We start from the raw sequence: 12,118 nt of genomic DNA, 5'->3' as shown, positions 1-12,118 counted from the left end.
CCAGGTCTCAGTAATGCATGCCAGGTCAGCCCCCTCATCCAGAATTACATCATGGATGAGGGCAGTTTTGTTTTGTACTGACCTGGCGTTCATCAACAGCACCGTGTGGCTCGAGGGTTTGCTGATATGGTCGCCTGATACCATTTGGTTGGAGGTAGGACTAGAAGAGGGGATAGATGTAAGATATCTAACCTCTCTTCTCCTACGCGGGCATGTTCTACCCCCACCACCATTCCTTCCCCTACCCAGCACCACCTCAATGGCTGCCCCCTCCAACGCCCTCCCCCCTTCCTGTTCCATCAGGTCCACTGTGGGTCTCTATGCAACTCAATAACAGTTAAAAACAAACAAAACAAGCCCACACACCCTTCTAATGCCCCTTCTCCCCTCCCAGCCAGATGGCTGGTGTTGAGGAAGGGGTGGGGTTGCCCAAAGCAGCAGCAGCAGCAGCAGCAGCAGCAGCAGCAGCAGCAGGGTCCCGGTCCTGAAGGGCAGGGGAGTGCAGGCCAGAAATACTCCCAGGCACTGGCTCTCACCCAGTGCCTGGGGATGGCAGATGTTACCAGCAACTCCCCCGGCGACAGGAACGCTGCTCTCAGAGGGCCCTGGCACCGGCTTCTTGCTTTTATAGCTTCCCTCCCCTCCCAGCCAGGTGGCTGGTGTTGAGGAAGGGGTGGGGTTGCCCAAAGCAGCAGCAGCAGCAGCAGCAGCAGCAGGGTCCCGGTCCTGAAGGGCAGGGGAGTGCAGGCCAGAAATACTCCCAGGCACTGTCTCTCACCCAGTGCCTGGGGACGGCAGATGTTACCAGCAACTCCCCCGGCGACAGGAACGCTGCTCTCAGAGGGCCCTGGCACCGGCTTCTTGCTTTTATAGCTTCCCTCCCCTCCCAGCCAGGTGGCTGGTGTTGAGGAAGGGGTGGGGTTGCCCAAAGAAGCAGCAGCAGCAGCAGCAGCAGGGTCCCGGTCCTGAAGGGTAGGGGAGTGCAGGCCAGAAATACTCCCAGGCACTGGCTCTCACCCAGTGCCTGGGGACGGTAGATGTTACCAGCAACTCCCCCGGCGACAGGAACGCTGCTCTCAGAGGGCCCTGGCACCGGCTTCTTGCTTTTATAGCTTCCCTCCCCTCCCAGCCAGGTGGCTGGTGTTGAGGAAGGGGTGGGGTTGCCCAAAGCAGCAGCAGCAGCAGCAGCAGCAGCAGCAGCAGGGTCCCGGTCCTGAAGGGTAGGGGAGTGCAGGCCAGAAATACTCCCAGGCACTGGCTCTCACCCAGTGCCTGGGGACGGCAGATGTTACCAGCAACTCCCCCGGCGACAGGAACGCTGCTCTCAGAGGGCCCTGGCACCGGCTTCTTGCTTTTATAGCTTCCCTCCCCTCCCAGCCAGGTGGCTGGTGTTGAGGAAGGGGTGGGGTTGCCCAAAGAAGCAGCAGCAGATATAGAAGAAGGGCATGCAGCGGCAGGAGAGCAGGCAGAATCTCCAGCTCTCTTTGTGGGCCTGCATCTTCCAGAATCCTCGTATAGTGAGGAAGAACAGCAATGAGCACAGGAGGGACATCTGACTAGTCAGGATCAGTGGTGGGCAGACAGCAATTCCCAAATGTTGTTGCATGAGCAACAACATTTAGGGGAAGCAAATTAGCTGATTCAATGGAAAAAGTACTTTTATTACCCAGGTGCAAGTACAGTGGTGCCCCGCATAGCGACGATAATCTGTGCAGCAAAAATCGTCGCTATACAGATTTGTTGCTATGCGAAAAAAACCCATAGGAATGCATTAAAACCTGTTTAATGTGTTCCTATGGGCAAAAACCTCACGGTTATGTGAAAATCCTCCATACGGCCGCCATTTTCGCTGCCTGGTAAGTGAGGAATTGGTGCAAAAACAGAGCGGGCGGCCTTTTTTTAACCCAGCAGCCATTTTGGAACCACCGATCAGCTGTTCTTAAAACATCGCTATGCGAAAATCGGTAAGCGGAACAGCTTACCGATCATCGCAGAGCAATGTTTTACCATTTAAAACTTTGCAATGCGATCGCTTTTGCGATCGAAAAAAATCATCGCTATGTGGATTTGTCGTTAAACGAAGCGCTCGATAAGCGAGGCACCACTGTATGTCTCATATTAAAAGGAATTGTAACATCATGTTTGAAGTGCCAGAGAAATAATGCAGCAAAGCTCAAAACAAGGACGGAGACCCAGAGGAAGGGCTGAGGTTTTTGTTTAGCAAAGATGAATGAATAATTCACTTGACCCTGGGATTCAGGCCATACCATTTTTATGGTATTGATTGTTCTTGTTGTGCTATTTTTCTTCTGTTGTTGGATACAGCAACTCTGATGCCAAGTGAACCAGTCCCATCTGTAAGAACCTTTCTGTTGCCCAAGCCTCGATTGGCAGGTGACCCTAAACCCATAAGGCTCTTACTGTAGTTATTGTGCTCCTGATATGGTCCAGGTGCCACCACCTGATTCAAGGTAGTCTGTAAGTTTACGATAGTCCTGATCTGGAGACAGTAAGGACCATTTCAGCAGTGAGGAGAGAGGGGATCTGCTGCTTGGGTAACAGCCTATCCTCCATATTACTTTACCCAGGCTTCATGCTCTGGAGAGGACACTCCTCGATTCAGGACATGTTACCATAGTCTCTCGAGATTGAAGGATGCCTATGCTAAGGAGGTACACGTAGCTTGCATGGACACAAGTTGGATCCGTATTGGATCTCAAACTGTGCTGTTCGTTATCCATTTTTGGGGAGTTGTTCTAATAGTATTGTGGATGTATAATTGTTACAGGGCACAGGGATCTGGGTGTCTGGTCTGGTAAGCCTCACAAAACCAATGATGAGGGCTATGAGAGTGTGGATGACGTTCTATCTTCTGTACTTAAAAATGAGCATGCCCCAAGTCTTAAACCCTGAATATGTTCTGTTTGTGCATAGTGTCAGCATATCAGAAGACACTTGCAGCTGCAGTCAGGCTAGATAACATAAAAGAAATTGAGTGAATAGCCCCCACAAAAGGTTTTACACAACATGAAATCATTATAACAGCAAAGACGCCTGCTCATGAATTGTGTCTGGATCCAAATCTGCCCATGGAAAAAAGTGTTAGGGAAATACAGTCGTGTCCCGCTTAACGATTGCCCCACATTACGACGAATCTGCTTTACGACAATGTTTTTGCATCACAATTGCGATCGCAAAACAATGGTCTAAATGGTTTTTTTCGCTTTGCGAACATCGGTTCCCTGCTTTGGGAACCGATTCTTCACATTATGACGATCAAAACAGCTGATCAACAGGTTTTCAAAATGGCCACCAGTTGCTCAAAAGGGCTTCCCGCTGTGCTTAGGGATGGATTCCTCGCTATACAGGCACCGAAAATGGTTGCCGTATGGAGGATCTTCGCTGGACGGTGAGTTTTTAACCCATTGGAACGCATTAACCAGGTTTTAAGGCGTTTCAGTGGTTTTTTTTTCCCCGCTTTATGACGTTTTTGCTCTACAGCGATTTTGCTGGAACTAATTAACGTCTTTAAGTGAGGCACCACTGTATTGGAGCCCGTGTTGGTGAACCTAAAGGCTTGGTCACTTCCTAGAGTGTCCCTTAACAGAGCAGCATTCCCAAGGCAAGTAGAAGCAGCAAGCCCTGCTGCTGTTGGTGCTACTCACATGATGCTAAAGGAAGGCATTGCTGCCCCACAGCCTCTTTCCAGGCTCGGAATGGGGTCTCTTGGAGTTACAGCCTTGGTGGAAGGTCAGCAGGATTTCTGTTTGGAGGAAGGGATCGATACAGGGCACCTGTTGACCAGCCGTTTGAGTCCAGTGTGTGCTCCTCCAGAAACCCTGAACTCCACAGGCATGGGAACTTTTCCAATGAGTTGCACAAATCAGCTACTCACATTACTCAAGATAAAGGTTTGGACGGGAGCTGGTTAACCAACTGGATTTCAAATTTGGGATGGTTAAGAACGGGGTTTGTGGGATTTGTATTCCTGATCATTTGTCTATTTTTGGGTCAGATGATCTACGCCATGAGTATATAGAGCTTGCATGAAGACAATCGGGTGGTGGTGGTCTGTGAAAGCATCCTAAAGAGGGGGAAATCTGTGAATGTGAATGTCTGAGTTTATTAAAGGAGGCTTCCACAGCACCCCTCAGACCCTTACTCTTCTTGTTTGCTTTCAAGCATAGAAAAGCTTTGCTTTGCTTACTGAACTTGGTGGCACTAGACTCTATCCCAGAGGCAACGGTTTGCTCCGCTTTGAAGCTAGGCTGTGGTATATTGGCTGACCGCAAATATCCGGTCTGCCAGGTGGGGCGCCCTGTTGCTCATGGGTGGGCATGTCACCCTTGCAGGTGGGCAACGCTTCCCCCAGCTGCCCTTGCAGTAGAGCAGCACCCCTTCCCTGTGGGGAAGCCGCCATGTGGCAGCCAGCCCGGGAAGCGGCTTTTTCCAGAAGGGAGAAAGCTGACAGAAGACACTGGCGTGGATGATCCCATGGCTGGCGTTGCCTCTTTCTCCCCTTCTGCCACGCCTTCCCAGAAGGCCCCGGAATGTGAGCCGCACTCCGGGGGGGCGGCCAAGCCACCCTCCCGGAACATCAGAAGTTCCGCAGATGAGCAGCAGCACCCCATCCGGCCTACTGGCTGTCAGCACTTCCCCGGCTGGCTGCCCCACGGCGGCTTCCCCATAGGGAACAGGTTGTTCTACCCTATAGAATGCATACTGAACAACCCCCTTGACCTACTTGTCAGCCAATGAGGGTTTTTCTGTACCTTTATTTACTTTACTTTATTTAGACTTATACCCTGCCCCTCTAGACAAAGTCTACTTGGGGCAGCTTACATAAATTTCCTTGTAGTTAGAAGGCATAAAAGCTCTTTGTACTTCTGGCTCAGTGGCCCCTCGAAATAAACAGCTCTTGTTCTCTCTCTTGAGTCGGTGTAGAGTCAAACCTCATGCTTGCTTGTACAAGAGTGTTTCAACACTCCCAGATTTCTTATATCTGGCTCACACTACCCAAAACTTAACCTGAATGGCAAATGATGGGTTCAAGAGTTGGTGAGACGCCCCCCTTCCCCTCCATTCTCCTCTTTCTTTCCCTCCTCTCCCCTCCCCTCCCCCACTGTTCCTTGGTTAGCAACTCTTCCCTTCTCCTTTTCCTGCTCTCCGAAGAACACACACACACACACACAGAAACACAGAGGTGTCAAGTGTTTATGTAACTGGCTAGTACGTTTGGGGGAGAAATGGCAGAACGAAGCTATTCAGGTGAAGAGATGCCATTTCACGTCACCAGAGCTGTTCATTTTGCATTCTAACAGGACGACTTCTGTAGCTCAAGGGAAGCCGCGGCCATTCATTTCTGAACCCAGTCGCTGCCTGTTTCTGTCAGCCTTTAGGCCGGATGAAGGAAAGGGAGGTCAACCTCCGGAAAGCTGATTTCTCCAACGCCCGTCTGCTCTGTGGCTCTTTTGTGCGGGAGGTGCTGTTTCTCCTTTTTTAAACCAGCACTTCCACACACGCTGCCCGTTTGCCTTTTAAAACCATCTGGCAGTTTTTTTAGCATTCTGTGCAGCCTTAGGCCCTCTGACCAGGAGAAAAGGGGGCTACAAAGGAGACTTCCTAAATTCTGATGAAAGAAACAGGCCTAGGCACGACAAAGAAACCAAGGGCCCGAGGCTGCACAGAATGTTTAAAAACAGGAAAATTGCTGAGCTGGAGAAGGTGAGTTTGTTGCCTTCAAAACATGCTGAAGTCACTGATGGGCAGCCGGAGCCTGATCAACAATTAATTAAGACTGAGGTTGTAAACTCTGAAAGTGGGGGGTGGGGTGGGGGGAGGGAGAGCTGTCTGCTCAGGCAGAGGTTTCTGCCTCCGAACCAGGCCATTTCCCCCACATGTTTCTGTTTAGTGCAGAAAAGTGACCCCTCTCTGCAGACTCAAAGGGACCCGGCTGACGCTGGTTTGCCTTCCTCCCCAGTGAAACCTCTCGGGTTGTCTTGGACTGCAAAGGGACTTTCGTACGGGCCATTTGCCCAGGAATCCTGTTTGGATTTGAAACAAAAAGCATCAGCTTGTCGTCCCAAAGCCTTACCAAGAAAAGGTGTTTGCGTTAGCCCAAGCTGCTGCTTTTTCTGGCCACCTTGCCCTCCAAAGGACCTTTCATAGAATCCCTACCCGTTTCTACTGGCCCAGTGTTTCAAAATCAGTGAGGCGTTATGGTGGTAGCTGTCCTGTTTGTCAGAAAATTGGACATGTGACTCATGTTACTGAAGCTGAACTTCAGAATATTCCTGTTATTTCCGTACCGTTTAAACAAATGCAGTTGGATATTGTGGGGCCTTTTCCACCCAGTAAGACTGTGTTTTCTCCTTCCCTCTTCCAGTGGCCTTTCCGGAGGTGGCCCCTGTATTGACCCCAACAAGAGCTTGAGATCTTCTGGATCAAGGCTCAAGATCTCTGCACAAGGACCTCTAACTGGGAACAAGGTCTCTCCAGGTAAAGATCCCATTGCCTCTTGTGGCCAGACTGTGAAGGATAACAGTATACTTGAAGAAGAATTTTTTGGACTTCAGTAATAAAAACTCAAAGTTTCTAGCTAGGGTAGTTCAAACTAAGACTAAAAAACACAATTGGTGTGATCAGAAATAAAACAGGAAAGAATTGTAAACTAATAAAGGAAAAAATAGTAATACAGTGGTGCCCCGCATAGTGACGATAATCCATTCCAAAAAAATTCGTTGCTATGTGGGGCAAAAAAGCCCATACGTTTAATGATTTCCTATGGGCAAACAACTCACCGTTATGTGAAAATCTTCCGTACGGCCATCATTTTCGCTGCCCGGTAAGCGAGGAAAGGGCACGAAAACACTGTGGGCGGCCATTTTATTTACCCGGTGGCCATTTTGGAACCACCGATCAGCTGTTAGAAAAAACATTGCAATGCGAAAATCGGTAAGTGAAATGCTTACTAATCATCGCAAAGCAATGTTTTGCCATTAAAAACATTGTTATGCAATCGCTTTTGCGATCGCAAAAACCACATTGCTATGCGGATTCATTGTTAAACAAATCGCTCGTTATGCGGGGCACCATTGTATTACAAGAATTTTACCAAAATTTATACAACGGTAATAATACAATAAAAGAAGATATAGAAAATTATATTAACAAAAATGTAAAAAGCAAGCTATTAGAGAATGATAAAAGAGAATTAGAAGAGATTACAGAGGTTATTAACAAATTTCAAAATGTTAAAACTCCAGGCTTTGATGGAATGGGATCAGAATGTTATAAAGCCTTTAAATCAATACTGATCCTCAAGTAAAAATACTTTATAATGGAATATTGGAAAGAGAAAATACCAGATTCTTGGAAATATTCATTGACAGCTCTTATTCAAAAACCCAATAAAGTTCTGACAGATCCACGTTCGTATAGACCTATTTCATTATTAAATCAAGATGCAAAGATATTTACTGCAATCTTAGCAAATAGAATGAATAGGTTTATTACAAAATATATTAAAGAGGATCAAAATGGGTTTTTAAAGCGTTAGGGTTAGGAGATCTTTTGGAATCCAGCCATCAGCCATTCTCACGATATGCCCAAACCCATGTAGATGTCATTGTTTCAGTAATGTAGACATGTTAAAAATTCCAGCTTGTTCTAGGACTACTCTATTTGGAACTTTGTCCTGCCAGGTGATACCAAAAATATTTCGGAGACAAGGCCTATGGAACGTGTTCAGCTTCCTCTCCTGCCGTGCACAAAGGGTCCAGGACTCGCTGCAGTATAGGAGTGTGCTCACGACACAGGCTCTATAGACCTGTATTTTGGTGTATGCCGTCAACTTCTTATTAAGCCATACTCTCTTTGTGAGTCTTGAGAACATGGTATCTGCTTTGCCAATGCGTTTATCCAGCTCGACATTTAGAAAGAGAGTGTCAGAGATTGTTGAGCCAAGGTGTGATGAATTTGGTTATGAAAGCTAGAAAGTGATTTATTGATGGGAATTTGTAGTTGTGAAATTAGCCTAAAAGAATCCATTTTGGTCTCTGTGTGCTTGAAAGTGGAAAATTCCAAAAGGCAGTTTTGCTTCACAGAAACTGGCCAGGCTGACCCGTTATCTGGTTGCCTTAGTAACATAGTCCTGGAAAGGGGGATGAGAAAGACATAACATTCCAGGAGCTTCTAATGATAACAACTGGAGTTCTCATGAGAAGATGGGGCGGGACAAGTTACTTTTTTCTGTACCCCTGATTGGTTGTTAACTGTGAAGGGACTCTTCTTGTGGGGGTTCCGGTTCCGGTTAGGTGAGACAACATTGTTTGTGCTGTGTCCTCCGGTCTAATCTTTTAAAGTTTTCTTCAAACAATTATCCTGTTCAAGACAGCCTGTACTTATTAGTATTCTTGCTGTGCTTGACACTGAACTAAGAGACGGAAATAGATTCGAAAACAAATAACTTGTAAGCTAGACTTTGAGGTTTGTTGTGCATACCTTTGGTGATAGGACAAGTATAATGAAAAAATGCTCCTTTGGTGAAGTTAACATCAACAACATCTGGGGCCCGAAAGCTGGCGACATTATCTAAGTTCTCTGTTTAAAGAGCTTGTGTATACTCCTGCTACTCTAAGGACGGGCTGTCGCTGAGGCCTTGAAGTTTGGAAGAGAAGGTTCACCTGAGGCAGGGAATAAATGCTTTGTTGGATGGCAGTCCCTTTGTTCCCACTTCCTCTGCACTGCTCAACTGTTGATTAATTGGTGAGGACCTCCAAACCCACAGAAAGCCAGCTGAAGCGCCCCACTTTCTATAACTTTGATTGAAAAGCTTTGTAACCTCTGTATCAAGCAGGCACTCATTATCAAGTACTCACTATCAAGTAGAGATTCACGGAGTAAGAACGGCAGCTGTGGTAAATCATTTGAGATTACTTCTCTGCCTTGAGAATGAAACTCCCTACAAACTTTGATATTTGTTGCCATAAAGTCTAAAGATAGCAAAAGTCTAAAGACAACTTTATTTTGCCTGAGGACGGTTGGGAGCTGAGACGGACATCCAATTGTGGGCTTCTTAAGAACTCTAAAGAAAACTTGGGAGTGCCCGCTCAGTGTTTGTTCGTACTTCTATATCGTGTCCAAGTCTGCGGGAGCTCCTTATCAATTTAAATTTTCAATTCTGGTTGATGGACTTATATATGAGTATTTTCTGGACTAGTCAAACAGAATTTGGAATTTGGAATTTTTTTTGCATTTATAGTTTTTGTATTTTTATACTTTTTTACTTTTATTTATTTATTTATTAAATTTATACCCCGCCCCTCTAGACCACGTCTGCTCGGGGCGGCTTACAGCATAAAATAGATCAATATAAAAAATGTAAAAATACAATTACAATATTAATTAAGGCAATTAATTTAAGAAAAGAGTACCAAGATGGGATAGAATAAGAAAAGAGGAGGAGAAAAAAAAAGACTTAGCTGACTGGAGGGAAGGCCTGCTTAAATAGCCAAGTTTTTAACTGGCTTTTAAAAACACCCAGCGAGGGTGCCAGCTGAATTTCTGTTGGGAGGGCATTCCACAGCTGAGGGGCCACCGCCGAGAAGGCCCGGTTTCTAGTTTTTTCCTTCCGAGCCTCTCTCGGCGTCAGACCCCTCAGCCGTCCCTGCTGGCAATGACGGGTGATTCAGGTATATCTGGGTGGGAGAACACGGTCTGCCAAATATTGAGGTCCCAAACCGTTTAGGGTTTTATAAGTGAACATTAGCACTTTGAAGTCGACGCGGAAACGGATGGGCAACCAGTGTAGAGCAGCCAGAGTGGGGGAGATATGTTGGTGTTTTCTCACCCCACTAAGGAGCCTGGCTGCCGCATTCTGGACCATCTGAAGTTTCCGCGTCAGCCTCAAAGGCAGCCCCACGTAGAGTGCGTTACAATGGTCTAGTCTCGAGATTACGAGCGCGTGGACTAGAGTAGTGAGGGCCCCCCGATCAAGATATGGCCACATCTGGGCAATCCACCATAGATGGAAATAGGTGGAGCGGGCCACGGATGCCACCTGGGTTTCCATGGTTAGCGCCGGGTCCTGATGTACCCCCAAGCTGCGGACCTCATTCTTTGCGGCAAGGGTCGTCCCCCCGAAAGAAAGGGAGTTACCTATACCGCTGATGGGAGGACCACCCACCCTCAAGACCTCCGTCTTGTCCGGGTTCAGCCTCAACCCATTCGACTGTATCCATTCCAGTACAGTCTCCAGGCAGCGCTGAAGGGACGGAACAGCTTCCACTGAGGTAGATGAAAAGGAAATGTAGAGCTGTGTTTCATCAGCGTACTGGTGACACGAAGCTCCACACCCCCTGATGACCCCTCCCAGCGGCCTCATGTAGATGTTAAACAGAATTGGAGAGATGATCAACCCCTGTGGGACCACACAATTGAGGTTCCACGGGGCTGAGACACTCTCCCCAAGCTGTACTCTCTGGGGCCGGTCCTCCAAGAAGGAACGGAGCCAAGCAAGCACCAGGCCACCTATTCCTAACTCAGAGAGCCTCCCCAGGAGGATACCATGGTCAATGGTATCAAAGGCCGCTGAGATGTCAAGGAGGACCAACAAGGACACATTGCCCCCATCGGCCTCCCTCAACAGGTCATCCATCAGTGCAACCAGTGGCGTCTCTGTACCATAGCACGGCCTGAAGCCCAACTGGAATGGGTCCAGAGCGTTGGTTTCGTCCAGAAGCGCCTGGAGCTGATCTGCCACCACCCTCTCAACCACCTTGCTGAGGAAAGAAACATTGGCGACGGGCCTATAATTTCCAATGTCGTCCGTCGCCAAATTTAGTTTCTTCCTAATGGGCCTAATGAGTGCCTCCTTGACACTCATATGTATATGTATAGAATTCATCATAGTTTATTATTATCTTTTTTTCTTTTTTTTCCTATTATTTTATTATTTTTTTAATTATTTTTTTTAAATTTAATTTTTAATTTAGTCTATTACAGCAATAATCTGATTTTATTGAATAATGGTTTTTACTAGACAGGGGTATAAAAAACATGGGATTTCCCCAGCACATGGCAGCTTTCTGGAAGAAAAGAAAGGGAGTCAAAAGAAAATCACTAATTTCTTTTCTCCCAAAAATTAGGGCACTAAAAACACAAATGAAACTTTAGACTGGTCAATTGAGAATAGGTGTACAATAATAGAATCAAACAAAGATGATTCTGGTCCTAACTTGGCAATGGAACTAGCATCTGCAGAAAATGCTTTGGACACCAGTGGGGTGGAGAATAAAGGAAGAAATGAGGTAGATGACTTTATATTAAAACAAATAGAGGAATTAACACAAGGAGGCACCCAAATAGAAAAAGGACCCCTGCCAAAAATAATCAAGACAAGTGATAAGTCTGATATCAGCACACTGTTCTGCTGGGTAAAAGATATCCTATCTGAGATGAAGTTAATTAAATCATTCCTCTTCGAATCTCATGATTTACTAACTACACTAACCAACTTAATTGCAATAAGCAATTTACCCAGAAACAATAATACACAAACTGACCAAGGTACTACATCCACACTCTCACTGCATGATTTGTCCAAAGGGAAAAAACCTTCTAAAAAGAAGTCTAAAAACAGGGCACAGTTAAGGAGTCTGCATGGGTGTTCAAAAAAGACTAAAAATATCAGGCGTACAAGCAAGACAAAAAAGTCATCTGACAAGATGGATTTCCATAATCTATTTAAACTTATTGAGAGGAAACCAAATTTATTTATTTATTAATTTGTTTCATTTCTATCCCGCCTATCTGGTCATGTTCGACCACTCTAGGTGGCTTACAATTCGACAACAGTAAATTTTGTAAAAACATTACAAGTAAACAAAAATAAAGATCAAAAGAATATAAGAAGAAAAAAGATCGTCAGGGATTAGCTGTTGGGAAGGCCTGCCTATACATAAGTGTTTTTAATTGTTTCTTAAAAATGCCCAGCGAGGGAGCCACGCGAACCTCAGGAGGTAAGTTATTCCATAGGCGAGGAGCCACCGCCGAGAAGGCCCGTTTTCTGGTCTTCTCATTCCGGGCCTCTCTCGGCGTCAGGCTCCTCAGCCTCACC

The sequence above is a fragment of the Pogona vitticeps genome, chromosome 2, assembly GCF_051106095.1.
Source record: "Pogona vitticeps strain Pit_001003342236 chromosome 2, PviZW2.1, whole genome shotgun sequence".
NCBI classification, from domain to species: Eukaryota; Metazoa; Chordata; class Lepidosauria; order Squamata; family Agamidae; genus Pogona; species Pogona vitticeps.
Note: the sequence above shows the minus strand (reverse complement) of the source record.